Genomic DNA, 24,222 nt, shown 5'->3' on the forward strand with positions numbered 1-24,222 from the left:
TCTTTGATACAGATTTAGAGTGAATCCGTTTCTTAGAAAGGCCTTTCCTTATCCCTTACACAAAATACAGCTTTGCAAAATAATTTAGAGACAGATATTTGAACAGAGATTTAAAGTGACTTCATGCCACACCAGATGAGACCGAACAGATAAACTGCACTAGAAAATTCAGAGCTTTGGACACACCCTCCCTTTCTTTTTCTTAACAAAAAGACCTGCCACTCTTACAGTGAGGTATTTGAAGACCTCTGTTCCATGCGCAAAGTGTCGGTGGAAAATTGGAAAAGGCCGATGTTGTCATTATGTCCCTGCAAGGAGCTCTGACGTGAACTTACGGGTCAATATAATTAGCATGTGAGACATCAGACACCTACTACAAAATCAGCAGTCATCATGTCCCCATCTGGACGATGAGCCTCATGAGTGCGTTGGCTCTGAGGGGTGGTCAGAGAGTCCAGCACGGAGTGGGGTTCAGTGTCCCTGCTCAGTTATTCTCACTTACTCGGGCCCTGCATGGAACTGGGGCTTCCATGACTATAGATTTCAAAATCAACGAGGGCAAACTTTCTCTGAAATTTGCTTGGGGGCCCACACTTTCTTTTTTATATTAATTTTTAATGATTAAGGTATGTGTCTGCTACAGACATATACTGGTGTAAAGAAATCACCAACGCTTATCTCCTGCTGCCCCAATCCCTCTTTGGCACCTATTCTTTGAAACTTTTCAATCTGTGTCCACACAGGCACGCGCGCGTGCACACACACACTCATGAGAGCAAATACACCCGCAAACAGTATCATTTTTAATAAAGCGTGTACATGGTTTGTATTGGCTCCTTCGATTGCTTTCTCTAGGAGGGGAGAGTTACAAAAGATTTAGAGGTTGATGTCCATGTATGAAAGCACAGGCCTCCTCTCTTCCTAAGGGCCTAGCAGATGTTGTTAGCAACAAATATTAGTGTAACATCTCCCCACAAGTGACCTCGTTTCCATTAGTAACGATAATGTTTTATAACAAGATATCCGGGATGATTAAAATAGTCATTGCTAATTCCAGGGCAAATCATGTAGGAGCAAGAGTAGATGAGATGAGGAAGCAGAACGGGAGTGGATTATGGCTAATTAAATCTGTCATCATCGAGAGAAAAAAAAAATCTAGACAATGGGTTTTGTTTTGATTCATTTGAGTCATTGACACTTGCCACCCATTCAGCCTGGGACCTTTGTCTGGGCGCAGAGCCCCAAGGAGAAAGCCTGGTGCCCTGCCCACCAGCCTGCTCTTCTGGGCGCAGAAACCCTCCCCGGGGGCTGCAAAGCGGTCTCACAAAAACCAAGTCTTCTTTCTATTCCTTTAAACACAGGAGAAAGACTCCGGCATTATCAAAAGTGAAAGGCTACTTTGCTGAAGGGGAAAAAATGAATCCCTTCTAAAGGCCATTAAATGCAAATTGCCCTACTAGTCCTACTGAAAGGTTTCACTTAACACCTAGATTTGCCATCGGGCTCAGCAGGAGCGTCTCTGGGAATCCAGATGTCGCATTGTTGGTTTGTTCAAACACAAGGCAAGTCAGGAGCAATTTATCAGCGTAATCCCTTTGAATGTGGTGACTACTTGTTCTGGCTAGTGGGAGTGGGTTGGATTTGTCAGAGCTGGTACGTTGCCGGCAGGAAACGCTGGGACCCCAATGCCTTCTATCATTCCTACTCATGGGCTCTGTGTCATATCCTTCTTCTACAAAAACCTTCCTGGACACTGTTCCCCGGGGATTCATCAAGAATAAACATCACGGTGTCCTCATTTCTCTATGTTCCCCTGGGCATGGCAGGGGGTGGAGGGTGGACATCAGTGTGGAGCTCGGGATTTTTTGCTTGCCTGTTTGTATATGTAGGGAACTAATTTCTGTTCAAAGTAAGATTCTGGTTCTAAAATAGCTGTCTGCTGCTTCTGTGGGGAAGCAATAAAATCCCCTTGTCCGCCTAGTTCGAAGAGGGCTGAGTGTGCCTTGAGCTCACCTCCCCTCTCCTGTCCTCCCGGTGCGTGGGGATGCACGCGCTCACTCACAAGCTGGGTGAGTGAATGAGCAGTGAACAGGGTCTTGGTGTGATGTTGAGGGGGCTTGATTGGTTTTTCCAAAAAAAACATTTCTAGGCTTGTGTCTGTCCCTCCTTGATTTGGGCCCCATTGCTCCTAATTCAGCCTTCTCTTGCCTCAAGTTGTGGTGGACATGGGTCCTTGGAAACCATATATTTTTTTTCATGCCTTTATGTCCTATATGAGGAATTTGATGCCCGAGGAGGTCCAGTTACTTATTTGGGGAAACACACTATTCAGTTTTTACAGTATTTTACATTGTGAATCTTAACAAATGGGTTTTCTGAGAAAGCATCAGTCCGGCCATAGACTCTTCTTGTCTCTAAGAACTAAACACCTGAGTTATCAAGAAACGATGCCCCCCCCCCCCCATGGTGGCTAGCCTAGACTTGATATCCTGTGCTTTCACCAAATCTTAGATACCAGTTGATTATAAGACACACAATTACTTTATGTGCTACTAAAAAAAAAATAATGCACACACAGAAATTCCTAACATTTCTTCACATTCAGGAAAGGTTAATTTTATTACATCTTAACTCCGTCACTGATGGACATCCTTTTCCATGAGCTGTCATTTGTGACATTAAAAGCATTGACAATACAGCTCTTTTAAAAAAACGAAACCTAAAAGTCCTCCCACTATTGTCTGGGATTTGTTTTCAGACTTCCTTGCCTGGCTGGGGTGACAGGCAGCCCTGCGCACTGTCTCGGGAAGGAGCCCCCCCCCCCCCCCCACACACACACGTAGATGTCCTCCTTGAGATTCCAGAAAGCACTTGGTTGGGGCTTGGCAAGCACAGAAGGAATTACCGTCATTCCTTTCATGACCAATAATTGTGTTCCTAATCCCAAATTTGTGCCTCCTTCTGTCTTTGTACTCATAACTTCTCGTTTGAATGCCAAATCATCGTGTAATCCTTCTCGGAGACATTTTAAGCACCCATTAAACCATTAAACACATATGGTGGCAGCGATTCACAGAACACAGCCGAAGTGGTCGAGATAAGAGGAGGTGTGAACAAGTTGGTGTGAGTAACAGCAGTGGTGGCTTCACTGGGACTGGCTGCCTGGTCCCACCGTGACGGCACACACAGTGATCCTGGGAAGATGCATCCTGCTTCCTGCCACAGTATGGCGGGGGGGCGGGAGGGGGATGCGCACCTTAGAAATCTCAAAACACTGAAATACCTCCAGTCTGAGTCAGGGTTTCTCCTTGGGAAGCCTGTTGTCCCAGCTCATTAAGCTGGGATCTGACATTCCACTTAAAACTAGAAAAGGGCGGGGCGCCTGGGTGGCTCAGAGGGTTGAGCATATGCCTTCAGCTCAGGTCATGATCCCAGGGTCCTGGGATCGAGCCCCACATTGGGCTCCCTGCTCGGCGGAGAGCCTGCTTCTCCCTCTCTCTCTGCCTACACCTCCCCCTACTTGTGTGCTCTCTCTCTCTCTGTGTCAAATAAGTAAATCTTTAAAAAAAAAAAAAAACTAGAAAAGGGCTTAAAACATCTCCCAAAGAAAAGGTAATCAAGGCAGATTTTGAAAAGATGTCTGTAAGTCAATACTAGGAGCTCTCAACGCTGGCTGCACATTAGATTCAACTGAGGGATTTTAGAAGAACACAAACCAAAAACAACAACAACAAAAAAATGCTAACCCCAAACACATCCAGTCCGAATCTCCAGGGGTGGGGCCCAGGCATGAGGTGATTCTGGAAAGCTCTCCAGGAAGTGCCTAGGTGCCTTCCTAAGAGGAAGGAAACCACCAATAGGAACATAAGCAATCTCTTGGATTTCCAGAAAGCCAATTCCCAGTGCATCCCACGCACAATTAAGAGCGTGCATGTTCCTTGGAAACATCTGGATGTGGCAGCAGGTGGGCCTAGGGTTTATTTCATGTGGACACCCCTGGTGTGGGCACCTTTCCCGCTCTTCTTTCTCGCTTCTTTCTCTTCTCTCTTCTGTCCCTCTCTTTAATGCCAGCCTGGCAATCTTGCCGTACAGATCTATTTCAGCACAGCTACACACTGAGCTTTTCAACCTTTCAAACTGTGTTAAACCATGAATGCCCCATCATGCATAGAAAATAGACTTTCCAGATTCTCTGAACGCAAATCCTGACTGCAGATGTTTGAGCATCCTCCCCGCCCCTCCCTCTGTTGGGCCAGTCAGTTCCGCTCTGCCTTCCCCCTGCTCCTTGGAGAAGTCTCCCCAGCCCGCCTGGCTCTGACAGCTAGGGACGCGAATAGCAGCCCCGAGATTCTGCAGGATTCCAGTGACTCCGCCCAACCGCTTGTTAGCGGCAGACAACACGTGGCAGATCCAAAGGAGGGGACCTGTGCTCAGCGCCAGGGACCACAGCTCAGAGAAATACTTACGGCAGCACTTGTCTAGCGCTTCCTGGGGTGTATTCCCTCTCATGGTGCCAGGATTAGCATTTGTCTACCGAGGGCTTGGGGTCTTCCATCATAAAAGGAGAGATCTTTTTATTAAAAAGGAGATCTTTTTATCAAGATCCCACAGCCTCCTTATTCCCACCCTTCTGCAACTACCCTTTTGTTTTTGTTTTTTGGTTGATTGGTTTTCTAAGCTTATAGACCCTGCATGATTAGGAAAGAGAAAGCAACCTGACTGGGAGAAATTCAGCTAGAGAGGGAGAGGGAGAATTTCATACCTAGAAATTGGGGGAATTATTTAAAATTCATTCTCCAAGTGCCATCAATATACGTTCAAGGAAAATAGACTATAGTGTGCTCATTTTTTAAACTTCCTTTGAGCTTTTTATGGAGGGGGAACCATGGGTGTCTCTGCATATTTTATTCAGATTTTGACGGTATAATTTAGATAATGATCTGTTTAAGACAATTAGATATTCACACCACTTGAAGGTGATCTATTTCTGCATGTCTTCACGAGATCTCCGATCCATAGTGAGTCTTCTCTTAATGGACTTAGGACACATTTTTCTTTGTGTAACTTTCTTTTCATAAGACGAAGAAACTAGCCATTGCCATACCGATCACAGACAGAAAAAAGAGAAATCTATTACCTGAAACCCCTTTTCCCTTCTCTTCTCCACACTTGGATGGCTTTTCTTAACAACCCATGGCTTTCAGTTAGAGACTATAGCTCATCTCAGTGAAACAGAGAGAGATATAGTTGTGATGAATTCTCCACAATCTATGCAATCATGCATAAGGTTCTTTAAGTTAAAGAAGTCACGGCAGACCATTTGTCGCTACACCATAGAGTACATATATAGTACAACATATATTATGATATGAGCTTGAGCACATTGTTTAACCTCGTTAGGCCTCAGTTTCCCTGTTTATGAAAGGAGATCTTTATAGTATCTACCTCATAGGGTTTTGTGAAGATTAAAATGAATATCAAGGAGGAAGCCAATTGCTGGACATTCAATTAAGCACACGATAACATGGTAGTTAGATGCCATCATTACTACTCTTGTTCTCCTAACATGCTATGGGTAAGAATAAAGTACAAACAGCAGGTTTTTCCCATAACTTACAATTTATCTTCTCAGCTTTTGTCTGGGATCCTAAACGGAGAGACAGAATTCACAGAGCACAGTGAACCTGACTTGGCATCTAGATCTATTCCTGATGTTGGGGGAGAAAAATTCCTGTCCCCTCAAGGTCCTTCTAGCTGGACTAAGAATCAAACTGACATGAGAGAGATTCATGGGAGAAAATCCAAATTAACAGTGTACCTACTGGGAATCCACACAGACATGGAAATTCCACAGTCAGGCAAAATGAGGTATATAAGTCATTCTGAACTAAGAAGGGGGGAGGGGTCTGGGACTTCAAAGGAAAAGGTTGCAATTCACAGGAAAATGAAAAAGAGCAAGAATTTGGTAAACAGATGTTTGCTGGGCCACTCGGAAACCATGGAGCAAAGAGAGGACTTTGATGGAACAGGCCTCCCTAGGTTCCTCCCTATCTACCATATCTGCTTCCTATCTGTAGCTATCTGTGGTGAGAGCTCTCTTCCTGGAGCAGGTCCTCTACCTAAATTCTTTTTAGGTAGTTGTGGGGGAAGGAAAGTGTTTTTCCCGAATCTGCTGTGTTTTTCCTGAATCTGCTGTGTCTTGATTGCTTTTAACTCAAAATAATCTTTATGCCAAGTGGCCCATCTTCGGGCAGCCTGCCCTTGGCCCTACCCTGTCTACAGGTAGATTTGATGCAGTAATTAGAGGATCCAGAGGTTTTTGAGGCTCCTTTTCTGTGAGTTCACTAGAGTCCTCCTCCACATCTTCATCCCCAGAACTCCCTAATACCCACAAAGCTTTTTGTGGTTTTCAAGCATGTCAACTTTACAACATCCCAACAATATATCCATGTTGACCAAGAAAGAATTCACTGCACCTTTAAGCCAACAGGCATTTATTTTGGCAATTAGAATTGCATTTCAGGGAGCAAGATGGCGGAGGAGTAGGAGACCTGGATTTCGTCTCCTCTCAGGAATTCAGCTGGATAGGGATCAAACCATTCTGAACACCTACAAACTCAACAGGAGATCGAAGAAAAGAAGAGCAACAACTCTCTGAACAGAAAAGCGACCACTTTCTGGAAGGTAGGACGTGTGGAGAAGTGAATCCGAGGCGTTATTCGGGAGGATAGACGGCGGGGGAGGGGCCTCTGTCGGCCGCTTCTGGCAAGTGATAGAGCGGCGGAGCACAAAATCGGAACTTTTAGAAGTCTGCTCCGCTGAGGGACGTCACTCTGGTGGCGAAGTGGGGGGTGGAACCCTTGCGGGACAGTGTGGTCTCAGGACCCTCGGGGTCACAGAAAGACCGGGGGTGCCTGAGTGCGGCAGAGCTCCCAGGTATCGGAGCGGGGAAGCCGGCTGCAGAGACGGAGCCCAGGCGCGGGCTCTCAGCTCGGGGTTGCCATAAACCGTGATCCGCGGCACAGTCGGGCCACTGCTCCTCCAGCAGGGACCCAACAAGCGGCAGATCTGGGGAGACTCACCTTCTTCCCCCGGGAGGAGAGGTGCGGGAGCGCACCACGGGGATCTGCTGGGTTTGGAGACTCCACCCGGGGTCGGGTGCCAGATAGAAAGGCGCGGTCACAGGCCGGGTGAGCGCGGAGTGTGGCCGGAGACCGGGGAGACGGGAGTGACTGACTGCTTTTCTCTGGGGGCTCGCTGAGGAGCGGGACCCCGAGTTCTCGGCTCCGCCGGGGCGGAGACTGGGAGGCCGCCATTTTCACTCTCCGCCTCCAAAGCTGTACGGAAAGCTTGCAGGGAACAAAAGCTCCGGAGAGCAAACCCGAGCAGATTACTTAGCCCGGACCGGCAAGGGCGGGGCAATTTTGCCTCCGGCAAAGACATTTGGGAACCACGGCAACAGGCCCCTCCCCCAGAAGGTCAGCGAGAACAGCCAGCCAAGACCACGTTTACCGATCAATGAGAACGGCAGAACTCCAGCGCTAGGGGAACACTGCACATAGAATTCATGGCTTTTTTACCATGATTCTTTAGTCTTTCAAAGTTAATTATTTTTTTTAACTGTCTTTTTTTCTTTTTTCCTTTTTTCTTTTTTTTTGAATTTTTCTTTTTCCCTTTTTCAACCAACATCTTATCAATCCCTTTTTTAAAAAAAACATTTTTATTTTTCATTTTTAAAGTCATATTCTATCCCTTCATAGTAGTTACCCGTATTTTTGGCATATATATATAAGTTGTTCTCTCCTTAAAATCTTGAGATAGTTTCTTCTAACAGATCAAAATATACTCTAAATCTCTAGTGTATGGTTTTTTTCTACTCCCCTGCCTGATCACATTCTCTCCCTTTTTTCTTTCTTTCTTTCTTTTTTTTTTTAATCCTCTTCTTTCTTTTTTCAAACAACTTATCAAATCCTTTTTTAAAATTTTTTATAATTTCCATCTTTACAGTCATATTCCATCCCTTCATCATATCAACCCTTATTTTTGTACATATATAAGTTTTTCTTTCTTTAAAATTTTGGGAGGGACTTTCTTTTAACAGACCAAAATACACCCAAAATCTAGTGTGTGGCACTGATCTATAACCCAGCCTGATCATATTTGATCACATTCTGTTTTTGTTTTGTTTTGTTTTGTTCTGCTTTTGTTTGTTTTTATCTTTATCTTTTTCGTTTTTCTTTTTTTCTTTCCTTTTCTTTTTTCTCTCTTTCCCTTTCTTTTCCCCCAGCTTCAGGTCTTTTCTGATTTGTTTAGAATATATTTTTCTGGGGACATTGTTACCCTGCTAGCATTTTGTTCTCTCATTAATCTATTCTCCTCTGCACAAAATGACAAGATGGAAAAAATCACCTCAACAAAAAGAACAAGAGGTAGTACCGACTGCCAGGGACCTACTCAATACGGACATTAGTACGATGTCAGATCTAGAGTTCAGAATCATCACTTTAAAGATACTAGCTGGGCTTGAAAAAAACATGGAAGTTATTAGAGAAACCCTTTCTGGAGAAGTAAAAGAACTAAAATCTAACCAAGTAGAAATCAAAAAGGCTATCAATGAGGTGCAATCAAATATGGGGGCGCTAGGATAAATGAGGCAGAAGAAAGAATCAGTGAGATAGAAGACCAAATGATGGAAAATAAAGAAGCTGAGAAAAAGAGAGATAAACAACTACTGGATCACGAGGGCAGAATTCGAGAGATAAACGATACCATAAGACAAAACAACATTAGAATAATTGGGATCCCAGAAGAAGAAGAAAGAGAGAGAGGGGCAGAAGGTATAATGGAGCAAATTATAGCAGAGAACTTCCCTAATTTGGGGAAGGAAACAGGCATCAAAATCCAGGAAGCACAGAGAACCCCTCTCAAAATCAATAAAAATAGGTCAACACCCCGACATCTAATAGTAAAACTTACGAGTCTCAGAGACAAAGAGAAAATCCTGAAAGCAGCTCGGGAGAAGAGATATGTAACCTACAATGGTAGAAACATTAGATTGGCAACAGACTTATCCACAGAGACCTGGCAGGCCAGAAAGGACTGGCAGGACATATTCAGAGCACTAAATGAGAAAAATATGCAGCCAAGAATACTATATCCAGCTAGGCTGTCATTGAAAATTGAAGGAGAGATAAAAAGCTTCCAGGACAAACAAAAACTAAAGGAATTTGCAAACACGAAACCAGCCCTACAAGAAATCTTGAAAGGGGTCCTCTAAGCAAAGAGAGAGCCTAAAAGCAACATAGACCAGAAAGGAACACAAACAATATACAGTAACAGTCACTTTACAGGCAATACAATGGCACTGAATTCCTATCTTTCAATAGTTACCCTGAATGTAAATGGGCTAAATGCCCCAATCAAAAGACACAGGCTATCAGATTGGATTAAAAAACAAGACCCATCGATATGCTGTCTGCAAGAGACTCATTTTAGACCCAAAGACACCCCCAGATTGAAAGTGAGGGGGTGGAAAACCATTTACCATGCTAATGGACACCAAAAGAAAGCTGGGGTGGCAATCCTTATATCAGACAAATTAGATTTTAAACCAAAGACTGTAGTAAGAGATGAGGAAGGACACTATATCCTACTTAAAGGGTCTATCCAACAAGAAGATCTAACAATTGTAAATATCTATGCCCCTAACATGGGAGCAGCCAATTATATAAGCCAATTAATAACAAAAGCAAAGAAACACATCGACAACAATACAATAATAATGGGGGACTTTAACACCCCCCTCACTGAAATGGACAGATCGTCTAAGCAAAAGATCAACAAGGAAATAAAGACTTTAAATGACACACTGGACCAAATGGACTTCACAGACATATTCAGAACATTCCATCCCAAAGCAACGGAATACACATTCTTCTCTAGTGCCCATGGAACATTCTCCAGAATAGATCACATCCTAGGTCATAAATCAGGTCTCAACCGGTACCAGAAGATTGGGATCATCCCCTGTCTATTTTCAGACCACAATGCTTTGAAACTAGAACTCAATCACAAGAGGAAAGTCGGAAAGAACTCAAATACACGGAGGCTAAAGAGCATCCTACTGAAGAATGAATGGGTCAACCAGGAAATTAAAGAAGAATTTTAAAAATTCATGGAAACCAATGAAAATGAAAACACAACTATTCAAAATCTTTGGGATACAGCAAAGGCAGTCCTAAGAGGAAAGTATATAGCAATACAAGCCTTTCTCAAGAAACAAGAAAGGTCTCAAGTACACAACCTAACCCTACACCTAAAGGAGCTGGAGAAAGAACAGCAAATAAAGCCTAAACCCAGCAGGAGAAGAGAAATAATAAAGATCAGAGCAGAAATCAATGAAATAGAAACCAAAAGAACAGTAGAACAGATCAACGAAACTAGGAGCTGGTTCTTTGAAAGAATTAACAAGATTGATAAGCCCCTGGCCAGACTTATCAAAAAGAAAAGAGAAATGACCCAAATCAACAAAATCATGAATGAAAGAGGAGAGACCACAACCAACACCAAAGAAATACAAACAATTATAAGAATATATTATGAGCAACTCTATGCCAGCAAATTAGATAACCTGGAAGTAATGGATGCATTCCTAGAGATGTATCAACTACCAAAACTGAACCAGGAAGAAATAGAAAACCTGAACAGACCTATAACCACTAAGGAAATAGAAGCAGTCATCAAAAATCTCCCAAAACACAAAAGCCCAGGGCCAGATGGCTTCCCAGGGGAATTCTACCAAACATTTCAAGAAGAATTAATACCTATCCTTCTGAAACTGTTCCAAAAAATAGAAATGGAAGGAAAACTTCCAAAGTCATTTTATGAGGCCAGCATTACCTTGATCCCAAAACCAGACAAAGACCCCATCCAAAAGGAGAATTACAGACCAATATCCCTGATGAACATGGATGCAAAAATTCTCACCAAAATACTAGCCAATAGGATCCAACAGTACATTCAAAGGATTATTCACCACGACCAAGTGGGATTTATCCCTGGGCTGCAAGGTTGGTTCAACATCCGCAAATCAATCAACGTGATACAATACATTAACAAAAGAAAGAACAAGAATCATATGATCCTCTCAATAGATGCAGAAAAAGCATTTGACAAAGTACAGCATCCTTTCTTGATCAAAACTCTTCAGAGTATAGGGATAGAGGGTACATACCTCAATATCATAAAAGCCATCTATGAAAAACCTACAGCGAATATCATTCTCAATGGGGAAAAACTGAGAGCTTTCCCCCTAAGGTCAGGAACGCGGCAGGGATGTCCACTATCACCACTGCTATTCAACATAGTATTGGAAGTCCTAGCCACAGCAATCAGACAACAAAAAGAAATCAAAGGCATCCAAATTGGCAAAGAAGAAGTCAAACTCTCACTCTTTGCAGATGATATGATACTTTATGTGGAAAATCCCAAAGACTCCACCCCAAAACTGCTAGAACTCATACAGGAATTCAGTAAAGTGGCAGGATATAAAATCAATGCACAGAAGTCAGTGGCATTCCTATACACCAACAAGAAGTCAGAAAAAAGAGAAATTAAGGAATCGATCCCATTTACAATTGCACCTAAAACCATAAGATACCTAGGAATAAATCTAACCAAAGAGGCAAAGGATGTGTACTCAGAAAACTATAAAATACTCATGAAAGAAATTGAGGAAGACACAAAGAAATGGAAAAACGTTCCATGCTCATGGATTGGAAGAACAAATATTGTAAAGATGTCAATCCTACCTAGAGCAATCTACACATTCAATGCAATCCCTATCAAAATACCATCCACTTTCTTCAAAGAAATGGAACAAATAATCTTAAAATTTGTATGGAACCAGAAAAGACCCCGAAGAGCCAGAGGAATGTTGAAAAAGAAAAGCAAAGCTGGCGGCATCACAATTCCAGACTTCCAGCTCTACTACAAAGCTGTCATCATCAAGACAGTATGGTACTGGCACAAAAACAGACACATAGATCAATGGAACAGAATAGAGAGCCCAGAAATGGACCCTCAACTATATGGTCAACTAATCTTTGACAAAGCAGGAAAGAATGTCCAATGGAAAAAAGACAGTCTCTTCAACAAATGGTGTTGGGAAAATTGGACAGCCACATGCAGAAGAATGAAACTGGACCATTTCCTTACACCATACACAAAAATAGACTCCAAATGGTTGAAAGACCTAAATGTGAGACAGGAGTCCATCAAAATCCTAGAGGAGAACACAGGCAGCAACCTCTTCGACCTCAGCCACAGCAACTTCTTCCTAGAAACATCGCCAAAGGCAAGGGAAGCAAGGGCAAAAATGAACTATTGGGACTTCATCAAGATAAAAAGCTTTTGCAAAGCAAAGGAAACAGTCAACAAAACCAAAAGACAACTGACAGAATGGGAGAAGATATTTGCAAATGACATATCAGATAAAGGGCTAGTATCCAAAATCTATAAAGAACTCATCAAACTCAACACCAAAAGAACAAAGAATCCAATCAAGAAATGGGCAGAAGACATGAACAGACATTTTTCCAAAGAAGACATCCAAATGGCCAACAGACACATGAAAAAGTGTTCAATATCGCTCGGCATCAGGGAAATCCAAATCAAAACCTCAATGAGATACCACCTCACACCAGTCAGAATGGCTCAAATTAACAAGTCAGGAAATGACAGATGTTGGCGGGGATGCGGAGAAAGGGGAACCCTCCTACACTGTTGGTGGGAATGCAAGCTGGTGCAGCCACTCTGGAAAACAGTATGGAGGTTCCTCAAAAAGTTGAAAATAGAGCTACCATATGATCCAGCAATTGCACTACTGGGTATTTACCCCAAAGATACAAAAGTAGGGACCCGAAAGGCTACGTGCACCCCGATGTTTATAGCAGCAATGTCCACAATAGCCAAACTGTGGAAAGAGCCAAGATGTCCATCAACAGATGAATGGATAAAGAAGAGGTGGTATATATATACAATGGAATATTATGCAGCCATCAAAAGGAATAAGATCTTGCCATTTGCAACGACGTGGATGGAACTGGAGGGTATTATGCTGAGCGAAATAAGTCAAACAGAGAAAGACATGTATCATATGACCTCACTGATATGAGGAATTCTTAATCTCAGGAAACAAACTGAGGGTTGCTGGAGTGGGGGGTGGGGTGGGAGGGATGGGGTGGCTGGGTGATGGACACTGGGGAGGGTATGTGTTCTGGTAAGCGCTGTGAATTGTGCAAGACTGTTGAATCTCAGATCTGTACCTCTGAAACAAATAATGCAATACATGTTAAGAAAGAAAAAAAGAAGAAGAAGAATGTAGCAGGAGGGGAAGAATGAAGGGGGGGAAATCGGAGGGGGAGAAGAACCATGAGAGACGATGGACTCTGAAAAACAAACTGAGGGTTCTAGAGGGGAGGGGGGTGGGAGGATGGGTTAGCCTGGTGATGGGTATTGAGGAGGGCACGTTCTGCACGGAGCACTGGGTGTTATGCACAAACAATGAATCATGGAACACTATATCTAAAACTAATGATGTAATGTATGGGGATTAACATAACAATAAAAAATTTAAAAAATAAATAAATAAATAAATAAAATCTCAAAAAAAAAAAAAAAAAAAAGAATTGCATTTCAGGAGATACAGACTCAGGTAGAAACCCGACTCGTGTTCTAAGGAAGACGGGGGGTGTGGGGCAGCTGAGTTGACCTGGATTGGTTGGGGCAATACGCAAACGAGGGGTTGAAACTTGTCAAGTCTCGGGCGCCTGGGTGGCTCAGTCGTTAAGCGACTGCCTTCAGCTCAGGTCATGATCCTGGAGTCCCTGGATCGAGTCCCACATCAGGCTCCCTGCTCGGCGGGAAGCCTGCTTCTCCCTCTCCCACTCCCCCTGTTTGTGTTCCCTCTCTCGCTGTGTCTTTCTCTGTCAAATAAATAAATAAATAAAATCTTTAAAAAAAAGAAACTTGTCAAGTCTCATGGGCTCCTTTCAAAGTGAAGGATGCTGCTGATCCAGGTGAGGACGGAGTGAAGTCCAGGCTGAGGGCTTGCAGCTGGCTGGGAGGTTTTTTAAAAAGTTCATGGTTTCTCTGATGAGGATGTGCCTAAACTCCTCCTCCCTTATGGCCTCCTGACCTTATTTTGAAAAAAAGACGTTCTTAGCTAGGCTTGCTTGCTCCATCGTGAAATCTCCTTTCACATCAGCAATACTATTGTTAGAGAAGAAAGAGCACCAGAACGTGGGTGAGCTGACTGCTGTCCTTCAGTGAGTGAGAAATTGAGGAATGGGACTAATTGTATCCCCCATGCTAACTGTATCTCCCATAACAAGATCAAAACAGCCTTATTAATACCAAGGAGGCAGGCACACAGCTAAGAATCCCTAGATTATTTTTTTTATCTTGAAGTTACTGAGTGTTGCTATGGGGACACAGCCCCCTTGTAGTATCCCTTTGTTGCCTGGCTTAGCCAAAAAATAAAATGCACGAGTATTCCAGTGCTTGACTTGGACCTTCTGCTTCAACCTCTTCCCGCCTGTCACCTGCTGGTGAATATCCACATGGACCTGCTTTGGTGTTTTGCCTCTTCTTTTCCTCCTTGACATTTCTTGAAACTGACGATGAGCTGGGGGTAACAGAAGGCTAGAGAAGCAAGTATGGAGTGTATGAATTAGGGAGCGCAGTTAATAAATTCCCCCGGAGGAGAAACTCCCTCATAACTAAGAGCTTATATTTGATGTCGAGCCAACTCTGCATTCTCCTGAACAGTTAAGAGTGTGACAACCTTCGGGGAGGAGCACCCCTTCTCTGGAGGAAATGCGTGTGGTTTCCACTGGCCTCATGCGTCCCCAGCACGATGACATCTGTGTTCCTATTTAAAACTCAAGGGTATACCACCTTTTTCTATCTGAGCTCTTAGCTTTTAAAAATACTTAAAAACCAATCAGCAACTAAATTGCATCTGAAGAGCTATTTCAATTATAGAATGGAGGCAGTTCCTCAGCAACCAGAGTATTTAAGAGCTGCAAAAATTAATGTGCATTTTAATGCTGATTTTCAGAGTATAATACACTTTGTAATTCATTTAAATGTATTCTGTGTGTTCTATTCTAGCTTCGGGCACAGCAGCAGTCCTTGAGACATCATAAACTACATTTTAAAAGTTTTTTTTTTTAATAGAAAAGTATTTAAAATCTAAGAAAGATAAACTGAGTGAAAACATAATTGGTCAGAATCTGAATACAGATGGGTTCTCCTCCTTGAATAACACCACTTAAAAGCACTCCCATAGAATGATCTGTACCCCTTAAAGAGACGACCTGCGGTTTGGGTCACATCAAGTAAAAAACCTCGTCTAATTGCCTTTTCTCTTCTCGCCGGATTTCGGACACAGCCTTTAGACTTTCCATCTAGGAGCCTCGCTATTCCTCGGAAGCTACTGACTTGGCAGATAAATCCACTAGAATTAGTGCTTCCGTGGATGGCGTGTTTTAAAACCGAGTTAATCAAACCTAAACGTTTTGCCCCAGAGCAAAGGCAAACAGTACATATGTCCACAGCCCAAAGGAAGGAAAGTCAGCAAAGCAAACAGCTGCTTTTGCTAGGCGGTTGCCAACACCACGATGAAATGGATGTTCGAGGGGAAGATGGGAGCCACGGGCAGGGAAAAGAGGTGTGGGGTGGCTGTGCCATCCCCAGTCCCCTGTCTGCAGTCTTCAACAAGAAATTGGGGGAAGGATACATGGCAAGCAGAGGACATTAAGGGCAGAAGAGCCCTGCGCCTCCCCTCGTTCCCTGCCTTCATCCTTTCACACAGTAAGTGGGCTAGCATCGCCCAAGGGAAGGGCTGTAGACTCAGGGAAAGAGATGCCCCCAGCCCACAACCCTGGCTCCCAGCTTCCTACCAGCCCACAACGTGCATTGAAGTTCTATTCCTCTGTTTTGCTCTGCAGCCATCACAAAACAGAAAGAACACAGCTTCCTTGTGACTTCTGGTGTGGTGCAGGATGATTTCCGACTTTGCCACGTCCTGGATTCAGTATTCTTTGTGTTTCATTTGCTGGAGGGGCATTATAATCAAGAAGGTGCATGGAGTGATGAGAGTCTCTGCCTTCCGCTGACTCCTCCCTCCTGAAGTTTGCTCTTCTCCTTCCCTGCAAACTGAGCCAACCAACCGTGTACCCAACACAAAAGAAGCTCCTTCTTCCCCAGCCCAGGCAGTGGACCGCCCTTCGCATGTTCTGGGCCCCGGGGCAGAGAAGACAAAAAGCCATTTAACAAGCATCTAGTGAGCACTCGCTGTCAATGCATATTTAGGGTGATAGGGAAATGGATGATGGGTGAGTCACAGCTCACTTTGTTCATCAAAGAGAACAGAGTCCCATGTTTTGGAAAGATCTGGGGACTCCATGTTGCTCACCTAAAAATTGACATTCCCTCCAGCTTTAGAGGAGTGGTTACGGGGTTTCGCTGAACTAAAAGGTCGCACTTAGCACCACAGTTTAGAATATGGGATGAACGTCCCGCTGGGATTGCCTGGCCCGGATCTCGAGTTGGAGATCTCGAGCTGGAGATCTTGAGATCTCAATAGTTGGAGGATCTAAAGAAATCACAGGCTAGCTCATAGCCTGGCTCACAGGCTGGTCTGGGAGTCTGCTTTTCTGAGCTCTGGGTTCCCTTTAGTTACCTCGGCGGTAACCGAAGCCTCCACAGTTTGCACGCAGAGGCTTTACAACACTGGAGCCCTCGCTCCGGGTTCCAAAGGGCCCCCAGTCCCCAAGCAAACCTCTTATGAAAGTCCTGACACCACCACCGTGCACCCCACCCATGAGACCTCCATTTCCAGGCTTTCACTAAGGAAGCCATCGGGTCTGCTTCTGAGCTCTACACAGTGGTGGCTTTCATTTCAAGACCCACTGCTATTCCTGACGGAGCTGGGAAACCGAGAGAGCTATTTATAAGCATTCTGGTGGCAATTTCCACAACGAGGAGGTGAGGCTGGTTTCTGATTTATGCCTTTCTAGACAGCTGTCCCTTGTCATTTTACACATGCTGGCATGACATTTCCCTCCAGCCAATTTAATCCTGAAAAGTTTTGTTTCTTTCACACGTGAAGGAAAAGTAAGTCTTTGACTTGAATCATCCCTCGCCCCTCCTAAAACTGTAATTTCACGGGTTCCATCTAATTTGTACACGCCTATCTCGCTCAGCTGCAGGGAGAGCACGTCAACTCTCTTTAGGAAGGCTCATGCGGCTTACTACGCAGAGCTGCTTTTGTGGGGTGGGTGGGAGAATGTCGTTAAGAATTTGAGGAATAACTGAAATCGGAGTGATTTTTTTTTAAATAAGTGTTCCTTTTCCACATATTTCTGAAAGCTAAAAATACAGTGCAAGTATGTACTCGCAGTTAGTTGAAAGCTAAGCAGATTGAGAACTAGACAAGGGGAGGATAACATCCAATAATCTAAATGTCTCAAGTCAGTGGGGGGATACCAAGTACCCAACAATGGGAAACAGAAAGTCACCAGGAAATGAAAACCGGAATCATGGAATGGATGGACCCATGTGTGGACAAGGGTGAGACATAATCCGGATCCTCCAGGAACTTGAACTGTTGTAAATCATAACAAATACCCAAGATTCTCCGGAGAGGCGTGATAAGTCCCAGCCACCTGCTGCTTGTGGGTCCATTCAGGTGTGACTCTGCCTGCATTCCTGTTCACACTGTCCTGTGGGTGGCATGGGGGCGGGGGGCGCTTTGAGGACGTGAAATCACATATCAGGAAATGGATGAGGAGATAAATATGAAAGATACTCTAACTGAAATTCTTTGAGTTCTTTGAAATAAACCCACCACACAGACAACAAAAGTAATATTTTAATTTCAGACCCGAAGGTGGGAGAGACTGAGGACCAGGGTAAGAGAAGTGTGTCCAAGGATAGAACGCACTACCCACGTCTCCGTCTTCTAAGTGTTTTCAAACAATACTCATTGAATAAATAAGCAAATGGATTAATGGATGAGCCTTGGGCGAGGAGATAAAAATAGTATTTTGAACTTTTCGGAGAATGGAAGAATTTAAATAGGATGCAACAGTATCCAAGATGGCAGGGACAAAATTTCTTGATTCAAGTGCTAAGAGGACCCAGATGGTTCTCACGTTTTCTTTGTATTCTTAGTTATTGAGATGGAGTTAGGAGCCAGTTAAGACAATAGCCTCCACAAAAATGTGAAAAGCCCGAAAGATTCACAAAAGTCATCATGAAGCTCTGTGGCGCCTCCAAAAACACTGTAAAAATCCCCTCTTTTAAATTACTGCATATTTCAAGGACACAGAAAAGCAGAAAGAATAAACTCTGTTAAATGGAACATTTAAACAAAGCATCAAACTCCTGCTTTTCCTTCCTTAATCCTTATAACTCTTCCTTTCAAGAAATAACCACTTTCATGAAATTGATGTTAATCATCCTAGGAATTTTTTTTAAAAATTGAATTTACTGGCTGATGTATGTATCCATAAATTATGCATTGTTCTGCATCTTTCTTAGCTTTTTAATAAACACTACTGTATACCATACCTATCTTTCCCTAACTTGCTTTTCATACTTGTGTTTGGGGGATTTATCCCATGTTGATTTATGTAGCTCAAGGTAATTTATTTTAACTTATGTAGAGTATTTATTATACTTTATGAATATGCCATGATTTACATCTCCATTTTCCTGTTGCTGTACATTTCAGTCACTTTTCATGTATTTATTTATTTTCATGTTCCCAAACAAGGCTTCCCTGAACATTTCTGTTCCTGTTTCCTCGAGCAGTCAAGTAAGAGTAACCCCGGGACAGTGGTTCTTAACCCTCCCCGCGCAGTAGAAAACGTTAAGAAAAATACTGTCCCCGGGGCCCTACATCTAAGGTTCTGATTTCATTGGTCCAAGGTATTTCTATATTTTAGTGATAGAAAAGAAAGAAAATAAACAAAGTTATAGATTAGAAAATAGTGGGTAGTGATACAAAATATAAGGAAAATGAAAGAGGGTAATCCTCTAGAGCCTGGATCCGGGGAAGAGTGTCCCATGGACGTGACATGGAGGTTGAGACAAGGGACCAGGGAGTCACTGTGTGAGGACTGAAGAGGAGCATGCCCACGAGAGGGACCGATGGACGGCTGGGCTTGGTATGTCTGACACCTGCTCCCAAAGCCTGTGGGGCCACGGCAGGGGCACGAATGCAGCTGTGCATACCACACGCCTAAACCTTCAAACCGTAAGTCAAACAAACTTGGAAAGAATATATGTTCTATATTTCTGCTTTATCAACTCTACCGTCACGGTGACAAAATTAAAAAATAAGAGTAAAGCTATGGTCTCGATCTGAGGTAAAGTCATCAAAATACCAATGGCAACTGCGTTTAATAATTATTATTACACACGTGTGGATGTGCTGCGGATGCACCGACTGACAACGCTCGGAACTGTGATAAAATAGAGACATAAATAATTTATAAATGTCTTCACATTCATTCCATCAAACTTGCTGGGTTGGCTTTATTTCAATGAAATCGTTTATGAATTGTTAAAATCAGTATTTACAGAATTTGTTTTACTGACAGCAACGATCTAAAGGATTAAAAATAAAATACACTTTTACTTAAGATATATACAATTTAATGCATTTTCATTAAAAACATAGAGTAAAATGTAAAAAATTTTACAAATTAACCTTTCTTTTATATATTTTCCAAAGGGTTGTTTTCCCTCTAAAGTACACATTATAAATTAATCAGTATCAAAATATTTATTCAATTTGTTACGATGAAATTTTAAAATTTCAACTTCAAGAAATGTAAATAAATCTTACCAAACATTTTTACAAAAATAAAACTATTGGCAGTTCAAGACTTGGATGTACATCTAGTTGCTAAGATATGATTTTGTGTCCCTTTACATGTGAAGTCTAGACCCACGTTGCTTTAAATGTGTAAGGTTTACTATTATATCATTATTCATGTATGGTGAGGCCATCAGATCAGCAGACAATGGCCATTGAGAGATGACTTGTTATACTCCCAGATTCCAAGAGAAGGGGCACCCCATGCCACGCGGGGCCATGGGGGGAAACACCAGGTCGGTCGGGATCCTGAGGGAGGAGGGGAAAATGTGAGCAACCTTTATTTTGGTTTCCAGGAGGCAGGGTAAGTTTTACCAGAATAAATATGATTTAACAACAACAAGAAGCCAAATGAAATTTAAAAAATTAAAAGTTCAACTTGTTTATTTATAACTTGAGTAAAATAAATAATGCTGCTATGAGACACAATTATATAATTAAGTGAAAAAAAAAATCTGTCCAGGCATCAAAACCTTTTCAGATGGTGGGTTTATAAGAGCATCTACAGACAACAGTGTATAAGACAGAAACAAGCATTTTCAAATGTAAGTCTGACCAGAAACATTTTGCCCAGAATGCTGACAATAAGGCTGTGCACTGTAGGAAAAGTTGCTAGAAAATAGATTGTTTATGTTGTTTCCTCTTATAACTGATGAGAACACAGATAATATCTCCCAGTTAACTGTTTTTCTTCATGCTTTCAGTTAAAATTTCAATATGACCAAAGTTTGATAAAAACTTTTGGACATAGGGACACCTGGGTGGCTCAGTCAGTTAAGCGTCTGCCTTTGGCTCAGGTCATGATCTCAGGGTCCCAGGATCGAGTCCCACATCAGGCTCCCTGCTCAGCGGGGAGCCTGCTTCTCCCTCTCCCTCTACCTGCCGCTCCCCCTGCTTGTGCTCTCTCTCTGACAAATAAATAAATAAAATCTTTAACAAAACAAAACAAAAAAACTTTTGGACATAGTCTATCATGCCTATGATAGCTAAACATATCAGGACATGACATATTTAGTGTGTTGAGATAAGTTTTGAAAATATTAATGTGCACTGGTCCAAATTAGTAAGCTGGACTACAGACATGGCTTCTGGAATGCTCACATTCAACATTGGACTTGCCTGCAGTACTTCCATCCAAGATGGTAACAGTTTGCAAGGGCACTGCATTTAGACATTTTTTAACTCATTCACGAGGGAGAACTAAAACTTCTAAAATGTAACAATGTGAACACTGTTTGCCCAGTGGCCTAAAGCCATAGACACTTCATGGTTGCCGGACGACGCGTGGCAGAGTGCCAAAATGGGGAGCTCAGAGGAATAGGTTTTTGTCCTGGTGACAAAGAGATTTTTATTAATTTTCGGGAAAAAATAGACACGCTAATGCAATCCAAAGGAAAATACCACCACATTTCACCAGCAAAGGGCAAAGACAGATTTAACCTTTTAGGTTGACATTGACCCATCCCCCAAACTTTGGACTCTACAAAGGTGTTCACGTGTAACTTCGTAAGGAGTGACAGATCTCGGTTTCCTTCCCTCAGATCCATCTACGGCAATGAAAGCGAAACATTTCCAACGTTATAGATTTGAAGACTGAACGGCAAAGAAATTCTCGGGTTTAAAGTTTATGAGATGACTGAGCGATTCACGCTCTGGTTTACGACTCATCGTATGGATAAGAGCTACAAATGGACACTGTGGCACCACACTAGAGTGGAAGCAAATACGGTGATGTGAGGAGAGCAGAATGTCACAAACAGGGGCGCTTGGGTGGCTCAGTGGGTTAAGCGTCTGCCTTCGGCTCAGGTCAGGATCCCAGGGTCCTGAGACTGGGCTCCTTGCTCAGCAGGGAGTCTGCTTCTCCCTCTGCCCTCCCCACCCCTTTGCTCTTTCTCTCTCAAATAACTAAATAAAACCTTAAAAAAAAAGAATGTCACGAACATCTCAAGGGAAACTACTTTAACCAAAAAAAAAAAAAAAAAAAAAAAATCACTGTGCATGAATCTATCCATATTCAGAACCCCTACATTTGTGAACAGCTGTTTTTCACTACGAAACTGAATAAAACTCAATGTCAACGCCTGTAAAAGGGCTTAAGGTTGAGCACAGAACACAAGACTTGACATTGTCATCTTTGTACCAAAAACAACAACAACTAAAAACTTGTCAGGTTTCTGTGTTCTACTCCAAAGCATAATGATTTACTAAATAAAAACACAGGATAAAATATGAACTTTAAAGTGTAATAAATGACTTATTAAAATGTGTATTTTGATTTTTCAATTTCAAATTGAGAATATAATCTCTGCTATCACACATATTTCTATTATGACCTTACAAGAACACATCTGGGGAAACAGAGAAAGACTGACTCTATTTCTGGCAGTTGATTTTAATTATACTCACTCTGTGTCACTGGTTTATTTTTCCCTTCCAGGACCTGCGGACACCCAAGTCTACAATCTCTGCACCAGCCTGTGAGTTTCTCGTGTACAGAAAGTCTGGTAGCGTATTACTCAGCCAGCTTGCCCCATTTGTTCATCGATAATTTAACAAATGTGTCTTGATGCGCCTCCTATCTACCTGGCACGGCAGCTAGCTAGTGCTGTACTTACAAAAGCAGTTAAGACAGTTCTTGCAAGCCTCCGGGACTTCAGGTTCCAGCTGGACACAGAGTAAGTCTTCGCTAAATGTTTGAATTGCCTTGATGGGCTGTCTGAGTCCTACCATGGAAAATAAGTCCTGAGTTACATGATCTATGGACCCCCAAGACGTTAGTTGCAATGTAGAAGGTAATATTAACAGCTTATAAAACCCATCCCCAAGAGAAAAATTATTCCTGTCTGCAGGGTTTGATTTGGGCAAGCATCTGGCACGATGGGAAGCATCAAGTTTTGCATTCAGGGTGACTAAAATATAAGTCCCTGAAGCTAATTAGTAAATTAGCATATAGGCTCATTCACCTGAGCCCCCTTGCAAGGCCTTTCCTGTTTTGCTGCAGAAAGTAACCTTCTCCCAGGAGAGGCAATTGAAACGTACCTCTGCACAAACATGGCTTTGTCTTCTTGGACTGTGAATTTATTTCTGTCTTTGTTACCACATTTGAAATCCAAAGGATTGTGCTTCTCATCCTGGTGCATTCAGCTCCACAGGGTTAATGCAGTGGGTGGTGGTACATTGTCCCCACGCATAAACTTTTCCTTAGGTTAATTGTCTCCTAAGACACAGCTGGACTGATATCCCAGGACACGGAATGAGGCTCCTTGCTGAGCTATGGGACCAGACTGGGCTAGATTTAAAGGCACAGGAGACAATTAGAGATGGCCTACGGGGTTTTGAGGTTGAAATGGAAAATACAGAAAATAAATGTAAGGTATTCTCACAGTCCCATTTTAAGAGATATTCAATTTCTTATCTTTAATTAACACAGAAGTAGATTCTCTCGTCTTGCATAAGTTTTTAGTTATTTGATAAAATTGTCCTTCTTCCACTATGTTAATTGATGTAACCCGGCTGAATTCTAATATAATTCAATGCTATTTTAATAGCATTTTATTGAGTGCCCATCCTATGCAAGGTCCTGTAGGCAGGCCGCTCTGGAGGCAAGAGAGCACCTAAACAGGTTTTCCATCAAAGACAGAGTGAAGAATGAATAGAATTGATTAAGGGGAAAAGATGAGCTACAAAATACAGGCAATTTGATCAGCGCGTTCAAAGGAGCAAAAGAATGAAACATCATGGTGGGCAAGAAGGAAATCCAAATTGTCTGGGGCCTGGGACAGCAGGGAAAGGGAGACTCGGGAGCTGGGTCTTCATCCAGTGGGTCTGGGATCCAGGTACTGTTCAAGGGAGGGCTTTGAGATTTTTTTTTAAGTTATATTTTCCAGGCAACACACTCGGTGATTTAGATTCATTAGGCCCCCAAATCTTTATTTTTTGAAATCCTTTCCAGGTTTCAGTTCAAGATGGCGGGTTGAGCTCGAACCTTTGTCTTCCTTCTCTTCTTCCCCAAGCCCTGTTGAAATTACAGTAAAAAAGGACCAAGATGGATCACCCATAACAGCGAGGTGAATAGAAAAATTGCAAAGGGGCTGGAGCGGTAATCTGGTGCTTAAAGTTAGAGACAGAATGGAAGCATAATGAAAGCTAAACCCAGTGGGGGGAGCTCTGGCCCTCCACCGCAGGAGAAGCCTGTTATAAAAGCCACAATTTCTGGCAGAGCCACAGAGAGGCTTCAAAATAGGTGTAAGCAGGAGTGGGTCATGAATAAT

General features: G+C 42.7%; 1 long non-coding RNA gene across 1 annotated transcript; it reads right to left on the minus strand.

Annotated features, from left to right (window-relative positions):
• Positions 1–19,852: 19,852 nt before the first annotated feature.
• On the minus strand, positions 19,853–23,183 carry LOC118549704 (uncharacterized). The gene is made up of 3 exons (XR_004924191.2): positions 22,991–23,183; positions 22,567–22,674; positions 19,853–20,200 (listed from the first exon to the last, which is right to left on the minus strand). It is a non-coding gene; the product is annotated as an uncharacterized LOC118549704 (long non-coding RNA).
• Positions 23,184–24,222: the final 1,039 nt, after the last annotated feature.

This window comes from Halichoerus grypus, chromosome 6 (genome assembly GCF_964656455.1).
Source record: "Halichoerus grypus chromosome 6, mHalGry1.hap1.1, whole genome shotgun sequence".
Taxonomy (NCBI): domain Eukaryota; kingdom Metazoa; phylum Chordata; class Mammalia; order Carnivora; family Phocidae; genus Halichoerus; species Halichoerus grypus.